Here is a 27,673-nt window from a genome sequence, read left to right on the forward strand (position 1 = left end):
CAGTCCAGCGCCAACTAGGGCATACCTACTGGAAATCCAGTTCCCTGTGATACGGGCTTTACCTTAATTTCTGCTCAAATATAACACATTTTCGTTCCTTTCATTTTCAAAGTCACTTCTTTCATTCTTCGATTTTTTCTCCTGTTAAAATCTTTCATATATATATATATATATATATATATATATATATGTATATATTATTTTCCATTGTTATCTCACTTTGTGCAATTTCTTATTTTGCTCTCCACACCTTAGACGTCCTTTGTGTGTGTGTCTCTTTCTCTTCCTCTCCCTCTCTTACTATATCTCTTCCCCTCTCACTCTCTCCTCTCGTCTCTCTCTCTCTCTCTCCTTCTCTCCCTACCTCTCCCCCTCTCCCTCTCTCTATCTCTCTCATTATCTCTCCGTTCATCCTCACTTTTGCACTTTCTCTCTATCTTCTATCCCACCCATTTGTTTTCTCTCTATTTCTTCCTACTTATTCGCAGGCCTCCTTGGGCGAGTGGTCATCACAGCTCGCTATGACGCCAGGGGTCCCGGGTTCGAATCCCTGCTCGGGCATGGATGTTCTTTGTGACTGTGAGTGCTCCTTCATCAAATCATGACTCACACCCACCTTCGTGATTAGCCAAAAGTTGCAGAAAAGCGAAGTGAAAAAATAACCCAATCAATCAATCATTTTTGTGCTTCCATCGTTACTACTTCCTGAGGAATGGATTATATCGATTTGCTTCGATAGTTGACGAGAACAAATTAACGCTACCTCACCGGAGATGGGCCCAGGTTTGAACCTTGGCCCGCGGGTATGTTTGTTCTTTTGTGAGTGATCGTTTATCAGTTCCATCATATTATCACTCATCCTCATCGTCGCGATTAAAAATAAAGGTAGGAATGACGCAAAATAAGAAAAAATCCAAATATAAGTTGGATACTGCATCAAGTTCGTCCGGAACTGTACACGAAAATTTGCCCCAGATCAAAACTGCTTTACAGCGGAATTCGAAATTTTGCGAACAGGAAGAATTGTGAGTTGTGGGAGCGTGGTGATGATCACACCACTTCGAGTACGGCCAAGTTCGAAAAAGTGTAGTGCCCTACTTCCACATCTCCTGAGTGCCATGGCAATACACAGGTGACAGCTTTACCATTGGCCGTACTCGAAGTGGTGTGATCATCACCACGCTCCCACAACTCACAATTCTTCCTGTTCGCAAAATTTCGAATTCCGCTGTAAAGCAGTTTTGATCTGGGGCAAATTTTCGTGTACAGTTCCGGACGAACTTAAAGATCTTATCTTCCTGACAATCTTGACGAAGCGTGTGGCTACCACGCGTCCCTTCGACGTTGCTAGTTCTTGTAAGAATGCCCACGTGCACATGTAGTCACACGGATAGGCGTAGCTACGGGGTGTGCCGGGTGTGCCTAGGCACACCCTAATGGACTGCTTTATCAAAGAGAATTAAAGACAGATATTTCAATAAGAGATAAAATAAGCGGCAGTTTGTAAGATGTTTGAAAATGTCATTACTTGGTACAAACGTGTGCATTATTGCTGATGAAACGGGTGTCTGTAGATTTTCGATTTTTTGATGTCATTGGAGAAAGAAGATATTTACTGCATTCTACTCTATACTGCAGCACCTTTCTTCTATACCTGTCACAAGCTGCACGTGTGAGAGAGCTTTTTCCAAGCTTACCCAAGTTAAAACTAAATTAAGAGAAACTCTAATGCAGGGTAGTTTGGAAGCCCAGCTCTTGCTATTTGTGGAACAGGAAAAAGCTTAGTTTATTGATGTAAATGAAGTTATTGATGAGTTTAAGAACATTGTACCTTTTGACAGACGTCTCTTGTTATAGATGACGTGTATTTTGATGTATTTGTTTCTAACATTTATGAACATTTTTTGTGTAATTTCTATGCAATTTGATTTTTTTCTACTACATATATTCAGAAATTTTCAACACTGTCATTTAGTGAATGTATATTCCTTTACAAACATCAGTGCAGTTAAAGAGCCAAGTGATTGTGTTGCAAAATATGCCATTAAAAAGGTACAATACCTCATTTTTTTTCTTTGTGCACACCCAAATATAAAGTTCTAGCTACGCCTATGGTCACACGACTCATGTAGATTGTGTGGAAGATAAGGCCCGGCTATCTTCAAGTTTGTCCAAAAATATACCTTACTTTCTAATTTATTAGTTTCTTGTTCGTTTAAATTTAACAGAATGCTACCCTGTTTTCAGTCTCGTCATATCCGGACTTGGAGCCTAGCTAGGGTGTTTTTAATAGGGCCCCATTATTGGATTAAAAAGAAAAAAAAACAACAGTGTGTTGAAAACTTTGCAGGATTGCCACTACTCTTTTCCTAAAATACAGTATTTGTACAATTGGAATTTTTGTTTGGGTGGAGAACCAGCTGAGTGGTGGGTGTGTTTGCAGGACAACATTATTAACAAATATTCTTGTTCCACTCCTACATATTAACACACTTAGCTACATTTTAAAATTACTACTTGTAAAAAGTTTGAAGTTGAAGTCTACTTTACGCACAGATAGGCTGATCGAGACTGGAACTACAGTTTAAAGTGGTATCCGAACCACTATGTGCCTACACCGGGTATCGAACCTGGAAACCCTTGATTACAAGCGTCGGCTACAAAAACGCCCTCGGAGAAGCTCACTACCTGTGACACTCTACTCTTCTCACAATGTAAAAATGGTTGAGTCGAGAAAAAGCCTATGCCATAACTCCGACATTCTAAATAAGGAAATAAGGGAATAAATTAACATGAAGACTTACAGCAATGTGTAGTTGGTTTCTACCATTGTTGGTTGATTCCACACTGATATTTCAGCATTAATAATCTCAAGATCTTTACGGCATGTGTCACGGAGACTTTTAAATATATGGGTGAATATTTCTTTATACTTTGGCTAAATATCAGTAGGGGCTCGGAACCTGTGCTCATTATTGGCTACGCCAATTGTCTCGGCTCGTTGTCGTCTCCTAATCAAGGTATCCCGAGTTCGATACCCGATGGAGGCACATTGCACAGTGGTTTACATTATATTTTAAATTTAAACTGTAGGTCCAGTCCCGATTAGCCTATCTGTGCATAAATTAGACTTAAAACAAGTAATCTGATTGGTTGTTGTCTCCATTATGGTTACATTGGCCGCACCATCCACACTTGAATGAAAAAAAATAAAAACAGCGCAACAATAATTAATTTCTTGTCGCGAGGCCTGGATCTTTACAAGTTCCTCCCCCACCGTACAACACTACAACGGCAGAGGGGGGGGGGGGCGAGTCTCCTACGTGGGAACTATTGCACTTGTAGTGGTGCAAACTCTATTAAAATTAACCTGAGACTGGTATGAATCGCTGTTGTACTCTTGGGCATGACTATGAACTTCAGCAGAACCCGTGTCGGGGTCGTTAGCCCAAAAGTGTCACGACCCCAGGGATTGCGGGTTCGATCAGTGGGTGTTCCTTGTAAGTGTCTTTCATCAATTTCATCATATCATCACTCATCCCCATCTTCGCGATTAGCCAAAACAGGCAGAAAGATAAGGCAAAGGTACCCTTGTGCGTGGCCACACATGCCATTAAGGCATATGGGGTGATGTGGAGATATAGAGCTCCATCTATTCTTGACCTCGGCCATAGTTGAGATGATGTGATCAGCATCACGCCCGGCCACCTTTACCTCCTAGGATTGCCCGCAGGTACCCATTATACGAAGCTGGGTGGGCCTCAGAGCAGCGCAGAAACAGGGCAATAACTTGAAAAATTCCTGGTCAGATAACCTGCTCCGGGATTCGAACCCGGGTGGCAGAAAAGTGACGTTAAATAACAAAATGAAATCAAATCAAATATGAACTACAGATGGCCCTATCCCGGATGGTAGAGCTTAACGTTCAAACAAGATATTTGTATATTTTTCAGTCGCCTTTTTACCATTTTTTGGCTAATCGTGACGATGAGGATGATTGATTATCAGATGAAATTTATTAACGAGACGCTCGCCAAGCACGTTAAGGATTCGTACTCAATCTCACCACCGAAGTATGCTGGTTCGAGTCCTCGCCAGACATGGTTGTTCTTTGTGATGTTCCTAATTTTATCTGTTCATCGCCTCATTGTAATTAGCCAAAATGGTAGGAAAACGACCTAAATATAAAAAATACAGAACGCTCATGTCAAGGCCCGGATTCACCCGGGAAATACCATGACGAGTTTGAAACTAGACCACACTCAGGCTCTGTCCGAATGAAGTATGGTCTTGGCGGAAGTGACGTCACCTAGTACAGTTCGAAAACGCCAAGAACAGAAGTACGCAAGTGCACAGCTCGCAGTACAGATGGTTGGTGACTAGGTCACGTGGTTTTTGCACTCGTTGTTCATTTGTTTAAATCACGGAGGTAGAAAGCCAGCGACACAGGTAGATAGATATACGTTATGGACCATCAAGTTGTTGGTTATACTTCTTCTAATGTGTGGAAATGTATGTGTACGAACATTTGAAAATGCTATGTGATTTCTATGGTGAAAAATAAGTGTTTAAAACGCGAGGAAAACAACGAGTACTCAGTTTTATCTACTGCTCGTATTTGGCGCTGCAGTCGAAGTGCAATTCCAAAGACAACACTTCTAGACCACGACTTGAAGACCGCACTGCGAGACCATACTCGGAGGATTCTCGCTTCAAGGTCTTGCTCCTTTCGGACACGGCCTCTGTCTTGTAAATGAGGGTTCTGGTGTGTTAATCCTGTTTAAGATAGATTTCAGTGAGCAACTGTCTCCCTTGAGCACCTTAATTTTGATTATGTAAGCATGGCTATTTGCTTCATAAGTTCTTACAAACCAGATGTTAACAATAGCACGAGATGGAAAGGTAAGAGTTTTGAAAACGAAACATAGATGGCAGTACAAGATGAAAAAATATAAATAAATTGTTGGAGAATAAATGCGGATTTAGTAAAAGTAGGTTTATGATAAGAAATTGTAGAGAAGATGAAAACAATACGTAAAAAATAAAGAGTACATAGAGGGGAAAATGGAAGTGGTTTTCGTCACTCAACAATTGAAGTGTACAGTCAAATGTTAGGCACGCTAAAACATTTAGGGACTTCAGAAGGACAGTCAATGTAGCCATTGTTGTTTTGTGTGTCATTACATCTGAATTTACTTCTGCATTACATAATGTAAACATTGCAAAATCATGTATCAATTTAAGCGAAGAGATTAGAGTTACAGTAAAACCTCGTTAATCCGGACTAATGGGAGGGATAAGTTGACACCGGTTTAACGAAAGTCCGGATTAACTGCAATGACCTAAACGAACAGTAGAAGGTGCATTACAACTCAGTTTATAGCAACAAAACATGTTTATTATGGTGTATTTAAAGGGCATAGGCCTAAATACACTATACAGTACAAAGTCTGCGGGAAACAGAATTTCATCAGTGGTTGACTGTCTTTTCTTCGGGAAGTTCTTTTGTTGAATGACTTCTAACCACATGCAAAACCTTCCATTGTTTTTTTTTGGGGGGGGGTGCCTTTTGCCTGTCCGGATTAAGCTAAGTCCGGCTTATCGGGGTCGGGATTAACGAGGTTTTACTGTATTTTGATATCAATATGTAGGTATTAAATAAATACATATCTACAATAACCGTATTCTTTAACAGTAATATTTAAGTATTTAAAATTAAGACTATTATTTTCCTTGTTTGAAACAGTAAATATGTAACATGTTCAAAGTTTCATTGGGAGTAAAAAGTAGGGTGGAAAGTTGTGGATGGCAAGGTGGAAGTGGGGGACGGCAAAAATCCGCCTCCCCGGACTCAATCTCGCAACCGAAGTATCCTGGTTCGAGTCCTCTCCAGGCATGGTTGTTCTTTGTGATTGTCGCGATTAGCCAAAATGGTAGAAAAGGGTCAACATTTTATCTTGAGCCTCCCCTGTGGTTCCTAGCACATTTTAAATTGTTATTCCAGGGCTGGTTATTTCATCTGTGTATAACGTGTATCTAACAATTTCAATGCACGGATACTTTCAACTATTTTCTCGTAATCCATCACGTTGAGCGATTTAAAATTTTGCTGCCAAAGGCCGCTGTTTCCTGATTAGGTGTGATGTCCAGTGTATTTTCATAATCTAATCAATAGAGAAGAAGGTCTAAATATGGGCCCCCTTTTTATGTTGTCATTTTCGGAGGGAAAAAATTAATATATCAAGCACCTGCCTCTAAAATGTATTTCTATGAAATATGTACTTAAATGTAATAGCATGCTAAAGTATAGAATGTATCCATTTTTTAAAAATAAAGCAATTTCAAAAAGGTAGTAAAATTATGTATTTCAAAATTGTGATCTAAATATTGGCTACTAGTGGCAATATCACAAAAAGCAATTACAATTTTAAAAAACAGTCATTTATCGCTAAAACATTATAAAATTCATATTTTTGAATAATCTGTTGTTTTGAAAATCACGCGGAAAAATCGAAATTAAAAAAAACATCCGAATATTTGTTGAAAATGTGATCTCAACATTAGACCTCATGTCATAGCCCATATTTAGACCATCACGCTATTTTTCTTCTTCAATTTATTTTCGCTCTTTGTGTTACGTTATTTCGCAAACAAATCATGGCATTATAAAAGGCCACATTTGTTTTACGTACCGCTAATATCATAACCTATACAAAGCAGATGAGAATTCAGAAAACGCTGAGTTAAACATTCCTGCAAGAAGTTTTCGGAGGTCGCAATTCTATAACAGCGTCCAAGGCCGAAACTAACGACCACTCACTCTTGCGAATTGGCGCCGCAACCTTTGTCCTTGACAAATAACCAGTTCCCTTAGCCTCTGCCAGGCTGCAGCTCCCGGGAGCGCTGATAACTCCAAAACCCATATTTAAACCTTGGCCCATATTTAGACTTTCTCCTCTATCGTCACAATTAGCAAAAAACGGAAGGAAATCGCTGCAAGACATGAATAATTCAAAACGCAAATACTATAGGTTTCTAGCTTAGTCAAAGAAACCCGCAGCTCAGTTTAGGACAGCACTTGGCCAACAATTTGACAACAAAACGTTTGGAACCGTAAGTGGTTTAGAATGAAGACAGGGGCGGTTGCAACGTTTGCTAAAAGAAGAAACTCAGTGTGTTGGAAAACTGCCAGTAGAAAAAAAATAATGAAACAAGAACTTGGAATGTACTTGTCACTATGCATATGACTGTTGCATTTATAAAATACTCCTTTTTGCCAAAATGTTGTCGAAAACGTTCAGAAGGTTTACAATTTTTAAGGCGTTCTTTACAGAATATGTGCCAAATGTGGTGAGAAACACAAAAAATATCTCAATTGCATTACTTCGTCACTTGATATGCATGGAAATATGTTTAGATCTAGCGTACTCATTTATAAGGTAGAAAATAATCATCGTTGCAAATAATGAGGTGGGCGAAAATGATATTTGATAAACTAAATTTATTTAGGAGTTGTTTAAGTTCGACTAAGATTTTTTGGTGTTATCACAAGCTTGAAACGACTTAGAGAGTCGTCCCAGGAGAGCCACATGGCATTTTGATCAAAGTATAACTTCAGTGATGTTGAAATAACAGATAAATTAACATCATTTTGACACACCTTTGGGTGTGGACCTCCTGAGACCAGGGTATCTCACTATCTGTGTCTCTTTAACACAAAAAATCACCCCCAAAATCCATGAAGAGAGGTTGCTTTTGTTTTTGTACAAAACTTCAATTGTAATTTGACAAAATTTCTGAGGAACCGTCTGTGCCAATGGAAGAGGACAAAGTTTGGCGGAATGTTAATTTTGCGAATACGATAGCTACTGTAAATTTCAAGCTTTCTATGAACGGAAAACCTTGGATGATTGCGGCGGTATTGCGTTTGGTGGCATCGGCGAAACATTTCAATAGAGAAAATACATAGCTACGTGCTTTCAAAATTTTTGGAATTACTGGGTATCAAGCTGAAATATTTACAGAAGCTGATTCAAATTGTGATTTTGAGTATAGTCGATCATCTCATTTCCATATGGTGGATTTTTTAAGTGTCGTAAAAGCAATGAAAAATCACATTGTGCCCACAGAATCAAAAATGTGTCAACTGACACAAATATGTTGACTCCAGAAGGTCATTTACATAATTTTATAATGATGCATTTTTAATGCATCAGAATATACATAAATGCATAAAAGGGTGCCTTGATCAATTGCTGTTTCGTGCGCTGAAAATACACCAATTGAGACAAGATCACTCGAAAGAAACCAAAATTGCACTTTTCGATTGCTGCACGGAAAATGCATCAACCTTAAATTGATGCATTTTAAGTTCTGTGTGTGCGGTTGACGCAGAGAATCATCTATACTTTGCCTGGAAGCAGAGCCAGTTTTAGGGGGTGGAAACGCGCCGAATTTCGCGACATTGATGGCAGTGATTTATGTTCAGGAACTGAGAGTGCTCCGTGACATCTTACTTCAGGAAATTAAGACAGCAGAAGAAGCCCTACAATACAATCGGCATCTTTCAGACTCCTTTCCAAAAGCGTACATTGCATTGAGAATTTTGCTGACAATACCTGCTGCTGTAGCTTGTGCTGAGAGAAGTTTTTCGAAGCTTAAACTTATCAAAAATTACTTAAGATCAACTACGTCGCATTGAGAAGAGAATTTCCTTGTCTCTAGTTTACGGGGAGCTCATTGAAAACGTTGCATCAATGAAGGCAATTTGAATTTTGGTAAACAAACTAATTGATAATGCCAACAAAGGCAGTTGAAAGTGAAAATGTAAGTCATAAATGATACTAGTTTCAAGATACACGAAATATGTAATGCATACAGTACATGTTTATTATATTGGAATCGAATTTCAGACTGAGTAAGGGTTTATCCAGAAATTAAATTTTGACTGGTGTATGTACAATTTTAGGGGGGGGGGTGAAGTGATAAAATTTTCACAAAAATGTTAATACATTATTAAGTGTAAAAACGTTTATTGAGGCGAGGGGTACATAAATCACTGACATCTCGGATTTTTAAAATTAATCTGAACAATGTATTCGTAATCAGTTCCGCGCGCCCCCGCACCCAACTAGGCCGGCCCTGCCTAGAAGTTAACACCAGATACAAGAATCAGAATATAAACTTTGGAAAATTTCAGCCCCACAGGCACACATGAGCATCTTCGTTCCTTGATTGTTGACGAAACAACAATGACTTACCTGCATAACAATGAAAGACACATACAAGAACAGCCTGGTCGCACACACACTCAATGCCGCACAGCCAGGATTCGAAACGGCAGCCTTGTTTACCCGAACACAAAGTTGAACAAACTTTCCTGAAAAAATATTGGTCCATCTTTTAAATACCCGCGACGTTGCCTGAAGAGGGCAGGGGGGTGAAATTGCCCGCCCGCGGGGGAGGCGCTTCTCGCAAAGGATTTGGAGAATTGCAGTGGACCAAGGCGGAGCTACAGGCGACGCAAAGATGCCGAGGCTGCCGGTCACCGACATAGCATACATTCAGCCAAGTGTAGCCAACCGTTGATCTGCTATATCGCTACGGACACGTGCAGGAAGTTCCCACAATTGTTCAATCATTTATATCGACAGTTAGAAAATTAGATACGTCTTCATTCATGTGCGAAATATAGCTTGATGTGTGTGATTTTCTTTTAAGGGAGGGAGGATGCTACCCCCTCTCGTTAAGAAAATTTGCGTAAGCTTTCCCCAGCCTTCTTCATTGCCTCTATGTTAAACCGACCGTACCTAGGAGAGGGTCCACTATGAAATATTTTAATGTGAATATATAATAACCTATGAAATAACATTTACAATTTTTCAGATCTTGCAAGAATTTCGATTATGTCCTTGCATAAGTGGATAGAGGTACGCTCCAGAAGTCTGCAGTCTGCCATATTTGGTAATTTTACTTTTATGCACTTTATGCACAGTAAGGCTAATCGGGACTGGACTTATATTTTAAAAGTGGTATCCGAGCCAGTATGTGCCTCCATCAGGTATCGAACCCGGGACCCATTCATTACAAGGCAACGACGATACAACTAAGCCATCAGGAAGGCTCTGATTTTAGTTTTGTAACCATTGATGCAAGTCTACCAGGCGTCCAGAATTAGTCGGGCAAGTCACTTCTTTAATCCCTGTCCAGTGGCGTATCCTGGATTTCCATAAAGGGCATGCTGTACACAATTTTTTAAAAACATATATATTATGGAATGGGTGATAGCATTATACGTATTCAATAGTTGACGATTTGCACATTAACATTACTAAATATTGCATAACGCATAAAGTAATGAAATATGGATAATACCATTATAAAACTCACCAGGTTTGATGTCTGATGTGGAAGTCTTCATAAAATTATAAAATCACTTGATAATTATAAACAGTTTATATTTACATTGGAGATTCACAATTTAGATTTGTTTCGCTTATGCAAATAACATTATAGTATAGGGCTAAATTACAATCAGATATTCAGGAACAAAAGACTAGATTTAATTAAAATAATTTAAATGTAAATTCTGCTCTTCTGTTTTGTAGGGGAAGAAGCATTGTGAAGGGGAAGAAGCGGAAAGGGGGGGGGGAGAAGCATGGGAGCAGCGCTTGCCCACGTTAAAATCTTCCTTCGCTGATGCGGTGCATCGGACAGCTTGCTCTGCGACGACATTAATGAGCATTTCTACATTCTAATTTCTTCATATAGGTTGATTGATTGAATAGGTGTTTTAAGTCCACTTTATGCACAGTAAGGCTAATCGGGACTGGACCTACAGTTTAAAGTGGGATCCGTAATGTGCCTCCACCGGGAATCGAACCCAGGACCCCTTGATTACAAGGCGGGGACGCTACCACTGCGCCTTCGGGGAGGCCCCTTCATATAGGAGAAGTATTTATTTTACACGAGAGCGCTCAACTAAGCTTACATTACATTTTTTGGATCTGAAGTGAAAGAAAGTAATAATTCTTTTCCCACAATTGACGCATGCGCCCAGAATACGCCTCTGTCCCTGTCCCGTCTCGACTTTTCTCGAACTGAAATCGTGATGTGAAAGTTTTTAAAATTATCACACATTCAGACACGTTCTTTATCATAAGAATCATTGCTAATACATATAATTTGATTTATAATACTAACATAGCATTGTTGGTCACATCTACAACTCCAACAACATTTCGCTGACGGCGGACTGATTAGTGACGGCGCCCTATGACACCAGGACCCTGGGTTCGAATCCCGGCCTGGTCATGCATGTTCTTCTGTAAGTGTTCCCTCATCAATTTTATCATAACATCACTCATCAACATCAACAACAATTTTTCTCACTTTTTCCAGTTTCCAAATCAGATAAAACTTATTGAGTATTTTGGTATTTTCACACAGATTTAAGTCCTAAAAACTCTTATAATCTGTCATTTTCTCAACGTGATCCCAAATTTTGCCTTTACAGAAGAAAGAAGCGTAAAAGCGACGTAAAATAATCTAATTCAATAAATCGAACAGCATTTCGGATCCTAGCTCTCTTTGTTTTACATTTTCGGATCTGACCACGCCCCCCTCCCCCTCAAAAAAATCCTGCACTCAGAGAACGAAATGCATCATATGGATTGATGCACCAGAATGCATCGATTGATGCACCAGAATGCTTCGATTGATGCACTAAAGTGTGTTTTATGGCTTCTTCAAAGAGTGAGATTCACATTTGATGCATTTGGGTGCATTTTTTAATGTCGTGAAAGAAACACCAAAGTGCATCATTTGATTCAAGTGAGGATTTCTTTCAGTCAAGATGCAATTTAATGCATCAGTTGATGAATTTTCATGCACCAGAATGCATATTTTTTGTCTGTAGGTCAGACAAAACGTTTAAGTGCATCATCGAAAAATGCAGGAAGGTGCATGAAAATGCATCAACTGATGCATTGAAGTGCATCTCGACTGAAAGAAATCCTCACTTGAATCAAATGATGCACTTTGGTGTTTCTTTCACGACATTAAAAAATGCACCCAAATGCATCAAATGTGAATCTCACTCTTTGAAGAAGCCATAAAACACACTTTAGTGCATCAATCGTTGCATTCTGGTGCATCAATCCATATCATGCATTTAGTTTTCTGTGTGTGGATACGGGCCTGCTAAACCATACAAGCATTCTCTGAACATTGGTGACAATCAGTGGCGTATGCTGAGTTCAAGATATGGGATATATTGCTACGACAGATGGTCCTAGGCAATGAACGAAGGGTGAAGACTTATGCAACACACATTGAGAAGCGGAGAAGGCAACAGAAGCGTTTCCGGAGTCTCACCTTTAAGGTAATGTACAGACTTCTGGCATGGAAATTCCCGCGTCGGTTCCGCGCGATTCCCTGTAGTGGGCGTTACACATTTGATTTCAATAGAAGCAGACAGCAGAGGTCCTGTTGCCGCGTTCCTACACGTCTCAGTGGGCCTAGGATAGCGCAAACTCCGTGTAGGTATAAATGGTTACACACACGTCTTGCTTGCTCTCGGCGTATTCAAGCAGGGATTGCGACTGAAATTGAAGGGGTTTGCTGCAAAAAGAAGCACTTTTGGAGGTTTTAGTGTTCTGTACCTTATCGTGTGCAATAAAACCGTCGCTTTCAGTTGGTGCAAGCGGTAGTTCTCGCGTTACGAAATGGAGCTGACTGTCGTGTTCGTTTGGTGCAAGAAGGAGGTACCTCCTTGGAGCTGCCTGCGTTTTGCGCCAAATGCCTGGTATGGTTGGTTGATATGAAGGTTACACCAAGCCTACAACCACTCTTTACCAGTCAAGGCTGCCAAATATAGAGATGTAATGGAAGTTGCACGCAAGTATGTCGCTCAAAATGAGATGTGGTTCTACGACGGGCTGAGATCTGACAACGCACCAGATGAGCCAAGTATTACAGAAGGGGAATTGGATGACTGAAAGAGTAATTTTCTGTTCTGACTTCATTATACAAGTGTATTCTTATCTATTCCCAATACAACATTACACATGCTATCACTTGTTTGCAGCAATCTTTTCTCTAGAAATCAGCAGATCATCCGTTTTGTGGCAACAAAGCATGTGCCAGGTCATCTAGAACATATGTTTTGGGTGAAGATATTGTCACCATTCTGAAGGAAGACCTACAGAATGTATTGAAACAACTTTCGTTCAAATAACTCTCCGTTTCAGATTTCTAAAAGTTTTTTTTTTCACTTTGCCAATAATTTATCAAATTGGAGCTACATCATTTTTTGCAGCAAACCCTTCAATTCATTTCCGTTCGAGTTCTGGTTCGGCTCAGACTGTATCCCTCCGAGCTTTTTCAGTTCTGGTTCGGCGCTGCAGACCGAAATCGGATAGGTAATTCTGACTCGAACTCGAATTGACGCTGGCAGATTCCAGTCCAGCCCAGACGAACCGAAACTCGAAGCTCCTCATGCAAGAGCATTCTGGTTCGCACCACTTGAGAAACCAGTTTCGGGGAAAACATTTCGACATACCGGGTTGAGATAACAGTCCACGCCACGGCGGAGGTGAGTTTTGGTCCGGAATAATGGTTCGAGCGACTGAAATTGCTGAAACTACTACAGAGAATTAATTGGTTCGACGTTTGGAATGCCAGAAAGCTGTGAGACGCACAGAGCAAAAGTGATTCCATGTGTACAGAGGACAAAAGACCAAGCCGTTTCATTCGAAACACTCGCTGGTGCCATGGTTGCCATATCCTTTTATTATTTTTATTTACTTTTATTTTCAAGATAGAAGCTTGAAAATCAATATGCTGGTTTAAGTGCTACATTGAATATAATTAAAGGGGAGAGTATAAAGTAATTGGAAATGTAGCGTGCCAATTTTAACTTTTCAGTTTTTGAAGACAGAAATTTGAAGATCGGAATGCTGGTTATTTATGCTACCGTGAAGACAGCCAAATAGGCAAGTCTTTAATAATTGGAAATGCTGGGTTTTTATATCTAACCTTATTATTTTTAAACAAGTAAGTTAAAAATCTGTACGCTGGATATTAATGCTATACTTCATGTATGACTAAATAGGGATGTTTTTCAACACCAAAAATACAGGGCTGCCAAATTTTGTTTTAATTTTTGATGGTATAAATTTAAAAAACGGTATGCTGGTTATAGGCCTATGTCCTACTTTGAATACAGCCGATTTTGAAAATTTTAAATGATATATCATGTTATTTTTATATCTCTAAAGCTATGAAGTAAAATGAGTATTTGATGGTTATTTATGCTACTGCGGAAACGATTTATTCATTTCATTCATTGATTGTTGTTATTTTACGTCGCTTTTCTGCCACTTGTGACTAATTTCGGCTATGATGATGCGTAATATTATGATGAAGGAACAATTACAAAGATTATCCATGTCCAGGCCAGGATTCGAACCCGGAACCCCTAACGTCGTAGCACGCTGTGATATCCACTCCGCAACGGAGACGAAAGCAACGAAATAGCAATGACAAAAATACAGAAATGCCGGATTGCCATATTTAACAGTTTAATTTTTGAAGCAGAAACCTGGAAATCGATATGCTGCTTATTTATGGTAATGTGGTTTTAAGAAAAGTGGGCAATTTGGAAAAGACAAATACAATGTTTAACTTTCTGAATCAAGGGAACTGGAAACTGTGTACTGCTTAGCTATCAGAAATCTAACCAAATCTTGAAATGGTAAAAGGAAAATGGTATGGTGGTCATGACTAACTTACTTGAAAAGTAGAATACCGAAATATGCATGCTGCGAGAACATGGCCTCCCCGATAGCGCAGTGGTAAAGTCGCCGCCTTATAATCAAGGGATCACGGGTTTGATACCCGGTCGAGGTATGGATTCCACTTAAAACTGTGGAAATCCAGTAGCGATTAGCCTAGCTGTGCATAAAGTGGACTTTTAGCGAAAACTAAAACATGAACAGGAAAAGTGCAATTAAAATGTACTTAGATGAACGGACAGGTTGCAAACTTATAAAAGTTCAGGTTGCCAACTTCTAAGAAACTATAACTTGAAGCTAAACATTTCGGTACTCACGAACTGAATCTTCCTCTCAAAAATTGAGGACTAAAAGTGGTAAACGTTGTAAGTGCCAAAAGCGAAAGTGTTGGGATTTCGCATCGTTCAGCACATCAGCCCATATAAGAACATTCACACTAGTGCCTCTATACACCCCCTTGGAACTACTTAGAGGGCTACCAGCCACTTTTCACGTTTACCACATTATAAAGCATGGCACATTTCACAGTTTAACGTGGAAAACGGTGTTTGAATTATTGTGGCACTTACAGCGTTCACCAATTTTAGTCTTCAATTTCATTTCAGTGAACTGTTAATGTGCCTCGCAGTAAACCAGTTCGAGGTACCGAAACTGAAATTATGTAAAAGCCAATTCCAGTTCGCACCGAAATTGAACAAAAATTCCGCTCTCAGTCCCGCGAGACAGAATCTTACCTCTGCCGTTTTCGTTCAGGTTCAGGAAAACTGAAAGTACGTCGGAATCAGCTTTTTTTCTATTTCGGTTCGATCTCAGTCGCGATCCCTGTATTCAAGGAAGCCACGTTGCCATGCCAGCAGCAGCCCCGTGTTACTAACTCCAGAATCATCATCATCTTATTCATGAACAATGTTAGTCAAAAGTTCTAAACGAATTTTCATCTATATTTTAGTCTTTGGGTTTGAGGTTGACACGTTCTTCAGTCAAGAGAACAAAATTTAAACCAAACACAATAAATGATCACATGAAGACTTGTAGCATTCACGTGATGCCTCTCAGGGTATTGAGTAATACTGGGTGAGTCTGTTAAAAGAGGCCCCGTGGAAAATGTGATCCTTGCATGTAGGCAACCCTGGTGCACCGAAGAGAAGAGCGGGGTAGAGAACAGTCCAGGATATCGGTGCCAAGCAGTTTAGACAACTTGACATAAACGTAAATGAATGAAACATCTCTTCTGTAAATACAGTACAGTGTGACAACAACCTACCTAGAGGAGGTGCTGGAAATGTCCTCCGTTGACCTCGAGGCACGAGTGCAGATACCACATGTTCTGAAAAGCACGGGCGAGGACATCCTGAGGGATGGCCTGGATAGCTGTGCTAATGTTGTTCTGGAGTTTTTCGAGTGTGTGAGGGTTGTTGCTATACAGCTGTCCCTTTAGAGCTCCCCACAAGAAGAAATCACAGGGTGATAAATCTGGAGAACGATGTGGCCAAGGTTGGTTCGTGCCACGGCTGATAACGCGATCAGGCGGGAACACTGACTCAATGCGCGTGATCGTTGCACATGCTGTATGTGCCGTGGCTCCATCCTGCTGAAAGTAAGCGTTCCTTCGCTCATCCTCAGTCAGTTGTTCAACAAACACGTTGAATATGTTACTGATGTAACGAGCCGAGTTCACAGTCTCGTGGAAGAACACGGGGATGATGCGGCGTGACGACACGGCACACCAGACACCAAGTTTCTGGGCGTGCAGTGGAACTTCCATGAACACGTGTGGATTGTCACGTGACCAGTGTCGCGTGTTCTGGGAGTCTATGTAGCCTGACAGATGGAACCATGTTTCATCGGAAATGAACAAGTAACCATCCTACAGCACCTCAGGAGCAATATTGGACAGAAACCACCCACAAATTGCACGCGAGATGCCTTGTCCACATCCCGCACCTGATGCATCACGGTAACTTTGAATGCGTGCAAGTTCAAGTCCTGCTTCAGGATCCGCATAGCGGTTGACTGGGACACCTGCAACTCTTGCGCCTAACGTCGAGATGATTTTCGTGGACTGCGTATGATTAGCTGCTCTGTGTCGTCCACCTTTGTCTCAGTGCGGACAGTCATTGCACGCACTTTTGGCCTATTCAGCACGGATCCGGTTTCCCGCCATTTTGCAATTAGTTTTTGCATTACTGATTTGGTTGGGGCCTTCGCTGGAACTCCATTCACCGCGAACTCCGTCGTAAACAAATCTGCACACTGTTGCCAAGAACCGAGGCGTGCATACGACTCGACAACAAAGATACTCTGCTGCACATTTAACACCATGCTTACCCACCGAACCACACTCACAAATTTCCTAGCGGCTCAACTGCACTCAACTGACCTGCACGCTGCCTGCCTCAAGGTCACTAATGGACACTTTCTTTTGAATCCCCCTCTATGTCATGTTCTCGAAACTGCTTGGCACCGATATCCTGTACTGTTCTCTACCCCGCTCTTCTCTTCGGTGTACTAGGGTTGCTTACATGCAAGGTGCACATTTTCCGCGGGGAAAACAGACTCACCCAGTATATCTCTGTTAGTTCGTCAAATAAAAATCAAAGTCAAGTTTTCACTAAGAGAAAGGAAGTATATTTGACTTCTTTGCAAACTAAATACTTAAGTGCCTAACATAAAATCCATTTCATTCAAAGAAATTAAACTTCTTATAACTCTACTTGATCTCTCTATTAAAACTCTAAGTCCGAACTCCAAAGTAAGACAAAACACAATCGTAATTCCCATGCCAACAGCTCTTACAGGATAGGTATATACAGGTCTGTCACTATCCTGACATTATCACTGATAGGTTTAAATATAAAATACTGCAAGAATTACAAAATTAATAACAGAGATTAATATTAATAACAATAATCGTTTGAACAATGAGAAAGGTAATTAATTACAATAAATATTAGTGCAATGGGAAAGGACGTGTCACGTTTTCGCATAGCTAGCCTAGAACATACGCTCCTTACGACAATGGTTCTTTATTAACAAGCAACGTTAATGAAACATTATCCATTCTCAGCTGCTTTTATCACTACTTATTGTAACTTATCCGAGAGAAAACATCTTCTCTCGTCTCTGGGTGAACAAATCCGATGCGCTAACTGTGGAGTAGTTGGTTTTTGTAAAAAAACAAAATATTTTGTATTAAAATTACAAGTCTCTCGTAGGTTCAATCTCCACCACTGACGACAAATAAAAGAAAAAAAGATAAACGTGAAGCGTAATGTTAGAATAAGTAGGCTATAGAAAATATTAGATATTAGATAACGTGCAATTAATATTTCAGCAAATACATAAATAAAAATATGATGAACATATTTATAATGTTATTAAAGATAAAATAAATTACTAAATATATATTTAAAAATATATTATTATTAAATTCATAAAAATAAATCAATGTGTTACTTTTATATTTATCAGATATACATATAGTGTCAAACTAATTCCTTTACTAACTGCTCAAAGATATCAATAAATTTCAAAATAGTTGAAATAATAATTTTATGTAATAGCTAAATTGAAATAGTTTATTTTAGTTTTTGATTTCTATTAATATAAATCAATTACATTTTATTTTGGTACTTGTATTTGTTTGCATTATTCTTTTACTTTTATTGAGCATGTATTGTTATTGGTATAAATCTGTTAATGATGTCTTGAGAGAGAGAGGAGAGAGAGGGAGAGAGGGAGAGAGAGAAGAGAGAGAGAAAGCATTCAACGCTTATAACCACACTACTTTGTGTGTGCTTTCAATATTATCCTTCGTAAAGTATATTTGAAGTAAAAATTAATGCTTATGTTTTGTTGTTATGACAAAACTCCCTCCCACCCGAGATTTTTGGTGGGGAATTTTTGAGGGCAAAATTGTTGGTGGGGAGAAATCCTCCTGCTTCCACCTATCCTCAAACTAGAACAAGCACCCCTCCCCTTCCCACCTAGATATTTCCACTTCCAGGCACTGGCTACCATTGTCCGTTAAGTGTTCCATTCTCAATCGTGATAACTAGAGAAAGGATTTTAAGGTGCAAAATTATGGTCGAGAAAGGGAGGGGGGAGGGTTCTGAAAATGTTTTCAAAAAGGTGCAATAAAGGTGGTGATAAAATGCCTTTGTTCAATGCTCTCTTTTTCTGCGCCTTTTGTACATAATGGGCGCGGACCGCATAGAAAACTATGGTGTATTTAGGGGGGTTTCAGGGGATACACGAAAGACTTACCAAGTACAAAAATTAAATAATGAAAATATGTGTTGTTTAACATTTGTTGTATAATCAAGGGTTCTTTGTTTCAATTTATTTGAAGGCAGTAATTTTTTTTTAATATAATTCCTTTATTTAACAGTCATTTGATCTGTATGTGTGTGTGTCTAAACAAAAACTAACGTAGTACAATGACTCTCTTGTTGCATAACAACAACATAATTATTTTTTTGGGAGACGCTTGACGCTAAACTATCCTACAGCTATCCTAATAGCAATACAATCTTAATTTAATATTTATTAATTACTATAATTTTAATTTAATATGATTATTTTAATTTAAACGTTTATATTATTATTATAATTTCTGAGATACTTGATTCGGACCCCCCGAAATAAATTTCTAAATACGTGCCTGGTTCTATCGAGTAGGTTTTATTTTTGTTGAAGTTTGTGTTTTCTCTCGCGGGTTTTGCTACATTTGGCGCTGAAATGATTATATTATACCATCTTATAGCTCTCGTTCTGCTCTACAAAATAAGACTATATAATTTTATGTAGCTGCCTTAGAAGACTGAAAAGCATTTATTTCTCTGTCCAATTGTTTAAGAAAACATGAAAGAAAAGGAAGGAAAATGGTGCTGAAGCATCAAAGAGGGGGTAAAAAGGGGATAAATGTGCTAACCTCATGAAAAGGTGCAACAAAGTGTGTTTATTTTACTTGATTTCATGTCCTAAAATACATATCTCCAACGATCGGTGTGAAAACAGCTATATTTTACGAAAGGTGCTGCTGCACCTTAAAATCCCTTCCCTAACGAAGATTCAACCACCGGTTCCTAGCCTAGACACAGCTGTTCCTTTAGGAGTAGGCCTGGATTTATCTATGTGGAGGTCTAGGGCCAACCATTGTGAACCCCTTATCCACCCAATATAGGATTAGTTATAATTTCACTATATTTAAATAATATAATGCAGGAGGCCTTAGAAAGAGCGTTTCGCGGGCTAACAGCAGATGTCGCTCGCACACTATTGCCGATACTCTCGTGTCGTCTGCTCCTCAGCCGAACGAACAGGCCGAGGTAGCAACAGGCAGAGGTCACTCACCCTTCCAGAAGGGTGCAGCGAGCTAGTTGTGGCAACCGGGCGCGCTCATTCGCGGACCTGATTTGTTCTCGCAGACACACCCCCATATTGTCGTCTGCTGCATGGTCTGCTGTAAGCCCGCGAAGCGATCTTTCTAAGGCCTCCTGCACTATAATAAAGTGGTCCCAGTAGCTGTCGCTTTGCAGATAAAGACCTGGTGGGGGGGGAGGGGGCGTGTACACCTCAAGCACTTCTTATTCCGGGTCTCTTTATGAGCGACCCTTCATCCATTTCATCTAATCATCATCTTCATTGCCTCGATTAACCAGTGCCGGCCCCCGTGGCGGAGTGGTTAGCACTTCGCGCTACGACGCCAGGGGTCCCGGATTCGAATACCGTCCTGGGCATGGATGTTTGTGAGTGTCCAGCCATCAATTTCATCATATCATCACCCATCCCCATCTTCGCAAATTAGCCAAAAGTGGCATAAATAGGCGAAGTAAAACAAAGCAAATCAATCAATCAATGAATCGATTAACCAGTAAACTAAGACATAGCTATATCAAAAAGTCTTCGGAGAACATAAAATTTCTGTTTGAGTGAAATAGTGACGGTAACAGTTGTAATAAAGAACTTCAGCAGCTAGAAACACGCATTAGCTAAAATGTACACAGGGAACCACGAAAAGTACAACTTAGATAGAATAACTTGCAATGACTATTTCCATTTCTATTTTTGTTATTACGTCGCTCTTCTTCCACTTTTGGATAATCGCAACGATGAGGATGAATGAACGATAAGATGAAATTGATGAAGGGACACTCGCAAAGAACACTCTTGCCTAGACCGGGATTGAAATCAGGAACTTCGGTCAGCCAAGCCCTCTATGACTATTCGTACTTGCACTGTATTTCACACTTGCACTGTGTCTGCACATGTAAATGCGAAGTCAAAATTTTCAACTTTTGCGTTATGTAATAAGTGTAATGTAATGGTGAATATGAGAATGTTGATTGTGAAATTGTACAAAATCCTGAAATGCTGGGAAAAAATGGATGTTATTTTCGTATTCAGGTTTCAAAATACTTCCAGAATCACCTATTGATTTGGAAACAATCGAAATGTCCCTTGTATAAATTTCTTCTTTTATGTTCTGTAATTAATGTAATGTAATGAATCTAACTGCTACGGGACGTGTGCATATTCTAGTCTCTAGGGGAAGCGTAACAACTTTTCTCCTGAGATTTCGGCCTGCGTGTGGGACCGGTGGCCACCCAGCATCGTGAGGAAACTATGGAGCTACGGAACCTACAACATTGACTGGGAGTTCGTCGTGCTGACCACACGTCTCCCCGTAACTGGCTGGATGATCTCGACGGTAGTCGGCAAGTAGGCCCTGGCCCTCGCGGGCTGTTGCGTCACGGTTTATTGATGGCGAATATGTAAAGTAAAGGTAAAGGTAAAGTTCTCCCCTGTGCTTAGCAACACGCCATGGAGGCGTATAGGGGGTGTGTTGTGAAATTGTGAAAAATCCTGACTTGATAGAAACAAATGGTCATTTGCGTGATTGGAATTCAAAATATTTCCAGAATCACATATTGGTTTGGAAAATCTGAAATTAGATTTGAAATCAGTGAGGAAGGTTTTGATTCCACACTTGTACTACTAATGGCATCATAAACGTAACAGCATATAGCATATGCCTATCAAAATGGTATTACCGATTTTCATTTTAAATGTGGTGTGATGTGAAAAAACTAAACATGAATTGGAATTCAGGATGCAAAACACTAATTATAAAAATCTATATGAACGATGCAATGAAATCAGGCTAGCGTAATTTGTAACCTCCTCAAACTTGTTTACCGCTATATTTTTATGCTTAAAATTATGAGGACTGCTATACTTTTAATAATATTAGTTGCACATGGTTACAATCTGCTTTTTATTTATGCATGCAAATCCTACGCATTAAGATCATATAATGAATAACATAACTGTAAAAGTAACTCATAGTTACTTTTTAAAGTAACTGCAACTGCACCTCAATTACTTTTAAGAAGTTACTTCCGAAACATTGATTTTATTATTATTATTGTTGATATTACTTGAATATGGTTGTGAACTGTGGAGTTTGGTAGATCAATGCCACACGGAAAAAAGCAGAATCAAATCGGAAATTATTTGTCAGATTATTGCACCATATATGAAAGTTCAAAATTGTTATGTAACATTTAAATAAGGAGTGCTCGGAATCTCTTAATTTTCAAATGCTGTATTTGAGGAATAACAAAATAAGTGTATTTGCACATAAAAAGCTCTCATCAAAAATTGATTGTGATTATTTTTTGAGAGCTATTGCATACAAAGATCTTAAATATATAAGACTAGACACAATCCCATTGTTTCGGTAAATTGTAACAATCGTGGTGGACTGATAAAAACTCTTAGAGATAATAATTTGAACAAACGTGTGTGATAAACTAATCGTAGTACTTTTTACTATATCTGGCCATTGCTGTGCTGAGCATTACCTAACAATATTATTATTATTGTTATTATTATTATTATTAAGAATAAGAAGAAAGAGAAAATAAATATTGTGTGGGGCGCCACATGAGTCGCTACTTGGCCCAATCTTATTTGCTATGTTTATTAATATGTTATCTTATGTTTTAAATCAAGCACATTTTTTGTTGTATGCAGATGATATAAAAAAATTAAGACTATTTTAACATATAATGATGTCGTTAAACTACAGGCTAACCTTGATGGAATAATGAAACATGTGGTGTGAATATAATGGGATGGAAATTAATTTGAATAAGTGTAATGTTTTAATATATTTTCATAGCATTTTAAAAACTTTGTGCATAGTAACCTGATAATAATAATGATAATTATACTTATTATTATTAACAGCAGGACCTCTCGATGGCGCAGTGGTAGCGTCGTAGCCTTGTAATCAAGGGGTCCCGTGTTCGATACCCGGTGGAGGCACATAGTGGTTCGGATTCCACTTTAAAATGTAGGTACAGTCCCGATTAGCCTTTCTGTGCATAAAGCGGACTTAAAACACCAAAACAATCAAATCAAATCAATTATTAACAGCAGCAGCAGTTAAACTGGCCAAGCTTTCCTTCGTGTAGTGACTTGTAGTCGGTGTTGGAAACACTGATCCAGTCTTATTCTGTCTGATTCTTGCGAGCACAACAATGGGGAAACATGGGAGAAACGGATGAAGATGACTGGGAGGCGAAACGAAACGATGCCTACCGGACACGGGCGAATCACAAAAACCTTCGATCATTTTTCTTTTCTCCAGAAGTCTTCCTTTTCCTCTTTTCAAAGGCAGTCAGAGCGTTTTGTGAATTTCGTTCCAGGATCGAATCAACAATGTCCTCCGAGATGCTACGTCATGAAGTGTCATGTACATCACCCTCCCTCCATTCTCTCGCGTGTGAGGAGAGACCTCGAATATGGCACAAGCATTAAGGTCGATAAAAATGAATGAAGGAATAACAAAACCAGGAAACTGCTAACGGGTTGGATGAATGGGACGAGGATGTTGAAATATTTGCCACAACTTTCCACTTGCGCGTCCTTGGACCTAGCGAGAAATCTAGTTCTTGTTACTTTCGGCGTTCGGTTTCATGGTTCCTGAGGGCATTTAGAAATTGGTGGTCATTGTGGATATATAGGAATTGATGGTTCCTTACATATTATGTGGTTTAGGGAAAACTGAGATCTTGATGGTCACTGAAAACATTTTAGAATTGGTGGTCATTGAGGTTTTCCAGGAATTGGTGGTCTCTTAAATATTGTGTGGTCAAGGTAAAATGTAGAACTTGATGGTCACTTAAAACATTTTGCATTTGGTGGTCACTGAAACCATTTAGAAATTGGTGGCCACTGAGGGTATCTATTAATTGGTGGTTCCTTGTGTGGTTCAGGGAAAACTTAGAACTTGATAGTCACTGGAAACATTTAGATATTGGGGTTTCCTTAAATATTGTGTGGTTAGAGAAAAATTAGAACTTTATATCCACTGAACACATTAGAAATTAGAAATTGGTCATGTAGTTGATTTAGGAATTGATGATCCCTTTAATATTCTGCCGTTCATAGAGAACCTTGAAATTAGTGGTCGCTGCAAATTTGAAATTAGTGGTACTTAAAATATTTAGGATTGGTGGTATCTTCCATATTATGTGGTTCAGGGGGAACAGAGATTATTGCTGACTGAAACCATTTAAAAATTGGTGACCATTGAGAAGACTCAATAGTTGGTGGTTTCGTGGTTTTGGGAAAAATTTGGACTGCATAGTCACTGAAAACATTTAGAAATTGGAGGTACCTTAAATATTGTGTGGTTGAGGGAAAACTTGGAACTTGATTTTCACTGAAAGCATTTAGAAATTGGTGGCTATTGAGAAGATTTAGGAATTGTTCTCTTAAATATTGTGTGGTTCAGGGAAGACTTTGAAACTAGTGTTCGCTGAAAACATATAGAAAATGGTGGTTATTGAGAACACCAATTCCTAATTGGATGTCCTCGAGAGCATTTAGATCTGAAGGAAATGAGTAATTCGTGTTCTTTGGGGAAATGTAGAAATTAGTGGTTATTAAAGGTTACATAAATTCGTAGTCATTCAGGGTGTGTGGATATTTTTGGTCTCTTATATCCTGTGTGGTTCCCAAAAATAAAATTTTAGAAATCTTTGGCCCCTCAATACATTTAGAAATTGTTGGTTTTGATGGTCTCCCATAGTATTTAGGAAATGATGTCCTATGCTGACATTTAGAAGGAGCATTTAGAAACTGTGATTTAGGGGCTTATTGTATTTGCCACATTAGAGAAGACGTTCACAAAGTCTACCTTCCGGACCGTGGTCTGCAACTTAAGGTGTAGGAAACTCAGAGAACGAAACTAAAGACGTATCAGAGCATCACTTGCTCTGCTCGGTAGCCGAGCGCCCTGAGTGGTTGACTCACGACTTCGGTACTGAGGGTTTCGGGTTCGAGTCTCGGGGTGTGTCCTTGTGAGTCTCCCTTCGTCAATTTCATCCAATTAACGTTTATCCTCATCGTCGTAATTAACACAAACTTGCAGGAAAGCAGCTCTAATAGGAAAAGTACGCACTCGAAGGCGGCAAAATTTCAAAACGGCTCCAGATCAACTTTATTCAATTTAGTTACATCAGACCAGACACCACAAGAGGCGGTATTGCGGAAGCTGGGAAGGAAAGCAATTTTTTTAACCCAGCTGAAGGAACTAGGGGTGCCCATCCGACCCCCCCCCCCCCCCCCAGGTCTATGACGTACCTCCCAAAAGGGAGAACACTTCCCCCTTCCCCCTTCCCCCTTTATGCCGAATTATTTACTCCAATTGTTTTGGTCAAACAAAATTTGCGGAAAAATTTAATACAGACATATTTAAGCAATGTATTCTTACTTTAGCTATTGTTTACAATATAGAAATTTACATGTATAATGTATATTATTTTGACATTAATTGAAGTAACCTTTTACATAAGCGATAATAACTTCTGACGTTGCAAAGTTGTTGCAGCAAATTTATTGATAATTTCCTGATTTGAACCACTTTTAAAACATCGGATTCACAGGAAGGAATTAAGGTAAACATTAACCATTCATCAGCCATACACGAACGTAGTCAGTTTTTAATTTTTCTTATGACACTCATTGTGCGTTCTGCAGAAAAACTTGTCACTAGTATAGAGATCAGAATTTTACAAAATAACCTGAAAATTTGGAAAGCTCGAAAACTGGACAATAACAACTGGTCAAGCAGACAGTTTGTCTCCTTGGCTAGCTAGCACGCCCCCTTATCCTTTTCCAAACCGATTCTCCTATTTTTGTGTGGAGATTTATAGAATTGGTAGCTAAACTATAAAATTTTGTCCCCCCTACGTCGCATGCGCGTCATGAATCCACCCTATGGGCACCCCTGGGAGGAGGAATTGGTGCAGTATCTCGTTATGCACAGCAAATGTTTGGGGTTGTTGTCTTTGGAGCACCTCTCGCTCCTGTCTCATTCACCTCTGATGCTTGTACAGTTGGATCCCCCATTACTCTTTTCATTAATTTTTTAAGCGATTAATTTTTATGTATGCTGGTGCACAAGTTGTAACATGTAACAATTATGGATTCTTTCCACTGTTGAGGGATTTCTTCTTTATTCCATATTAAACAAATTAATTTATGAATTTGACATATTAACGAATTTCCACCATATTTAATTAACTCAGCTGGTATTAAATCAATTCCAGGTGCTTTGTTATTCTTTAGCCTTTTAATAGCATTTTAACTTCAGTCAAGTTATTTCAACTGGAACTAAAGGTTCTGCTGTGTGCACTTCATTTACTTCTGATTTATCTCCTACATGAACATTTAAAAGGTCATTAAAGTAGTTCTTCCATCTATTTAGAATATCGCTTGGGTCAGCTAGAAAATCACCGTCTTTATCTTTTATCAAGTTTACTTTAGGTTGCCACCCTTTTCTAAATTCATTTACACCTTTATATAAATCTCTGATATTTCTGTTTTTGCTGTTTGTTTCAATTTCGTTAATTTGGCTTCTCAAGTAATCCCTTTTTTCACTTCTAAACGCGCGGTAACTTCTCGCTTTATTCTATTATAATTGCTTAGATTTGTATCATCAGAGTTATTTAACCACCTAAGTCTAGCCTGATTCCTTATTTCTATTAGATTATGACGTTCATTATCAAACCATGGCTTACTTTTTCTTGGTTTATGGTATCCTATACTTTCTTTAGTTGCTGATTCTATTGCATTACGTATGTGCTCCCAATTCTTATTTACATCTGTTTCATTTATATTTTCATCATCATTTAAATCCTGCAAAACATCAAATCTATTTGACAGTTTAATTTGGTAATCTTTCTTAATTCTTTCATCAGCAAATTTTCCTGTATTAAATTTTAGAACATTCAGATTTTGTTGCTTATGATTTATCACTGCGAGTCTTTCTCTTAATTTTGCAATTACTAAATAATGGTCACTGGCACAGTCAGCACCTCTATGTGTACGAACGTCAATTATACTAGTATGCCTTCTCTTATCAATGAGAAAATGATCTATCTGATTATGAGTTTTACCATCTGGAGAAGACCAGGTATATTTATGGATATCTTTATGTTTAAAAGTGGTACTTTTCACAATTAAATTCTTTGAGGTTGCAAAAGTAATCAATCTTATACCATTATCATTACTGAATTCATGAAGACTTTCTTTACCAATCGTGGGTTTAAATGTCTCCTCTTTGCCAATCTGTGTATTACAGTCACCTAACTGAATTTTCATATCATACTGAGAAAATTTATCAAAGACCTGTTCTAACTCTGTATAAAAATCATCTTTAGTATTATCATCTTTATCTTCCGTTGGTGCATGTATGTTTATTAAAATAATTGTACACCACCTACCCTGTAAAACTGCATATGATATCCTATCATTAATAAATTCTACTGTTTTAAGAACCGAGATAATTCTATTATTTA

General features: G+C 38.9%; 1 protein-coding gene across 1 annotated transcript in view; it reads right to left on the reverse strand.

The window, feature by feature from the left end:
- LOC146004821 (uncharacterized) overlaps window positions 1–9,343 on the reverse strand; it is a 69,416-nt gene extending 60,073 nt beyond the window's left edge. Inside the window, exon 1 of the mRNA XM_083143844.1 lies at window positions 9,261–9,343. The gene's annotated coding sequence lies outside the window, so the exon portion shown is untranslated. The remainder of the gene's footprint in view (window positions 1–9,260) is intronic.
- Window positions 9,344–27,673: the final 18,330 nt, after the last annotated feature.

The sequence above is a fragment of the Lepisma saccharinum genome, chromosome 22 (assembly GCF_977018435.1).
Source record: "Lepisma saccharinum chromosome 22, izLepSacc3.1, whole genome shotgun sequence".
In the NCBI taxonomy this organism is placed as follows: Eukaryota; Metazoa; Arthropoda; class Insecta; order Zygentoma; family Lepismatidae; genus Lepisma; species Lepisma saccharinum.